This window comes from Rhinolophus sinicus, linkage group LG03, assembly GCF_036562045.2.
Source record: "Rhinolophus sinicus isolate RSC01 linkage group LG03, ASM3656204v1, whole genome shotgun sequence".
Lineage (NCBI taxonomy): Eukaryota > Metazoa > Chordata > Mammalia > Chiroptera > Rhinolophidae > Rhinolophus > Rhinolophus sinicus.
The window spans coordinates 199751637-199752286 of NC_133753.1; positions in this window are offsets into that span (position 1 = coordinate 199751637).

The window sequence follows — 650 nt, forward strand, 5'->3', positions numbered from 1 at the left end:
GATAGGTTATATTTAAGATACCTTTGTTGTATCTGAGTAGAGACGTCCACCAGACATTTGAATGTATCCATTTACAGCGCAGAGAGGACAGGGCTAGAGGCATTAATCATTTGTGTCCCAACACCCTCCAAAATTGATTTTAAAGAAAATTTTCAATGAAAGGAGATTGGCCATATTAGATATTAAAGCACAGAGGTGAAGCACTCAGGAAAATCTGAGTTCCTGAAGTCAATCCTGGATGGGTCAACTCTGGCACAATGGTACTATTACTCTGTGCCTCAACTTACTCGTCAGTAAAATGGGGATAATACTAGTAATGACCCGGGGTTGTCATGGCGATTAAACGTAATGTATTTAGAATAGATCTTTGCACATAGTAAGCATCATATGAGCATTAGCACTTAAAGTTATTCAGTTACCATAATTAGAATGATGCAATACCGGAATATTAATACATAGAGAAAGTAATGGAAGAAAAGAGAAAAACCCAAATATAGGTAGTATGAAAACAGTCCCATATATATGTAGGAATTTTGTAGGCTAAAAGGTCACATTTCTTTCTTGTTGTTGTTGTTTGTTTGTTAAATAATTTTTTAATTACAGCTCATATACAATCTTATATTAGTTTCAGGTGCGCAACATAGTGATTA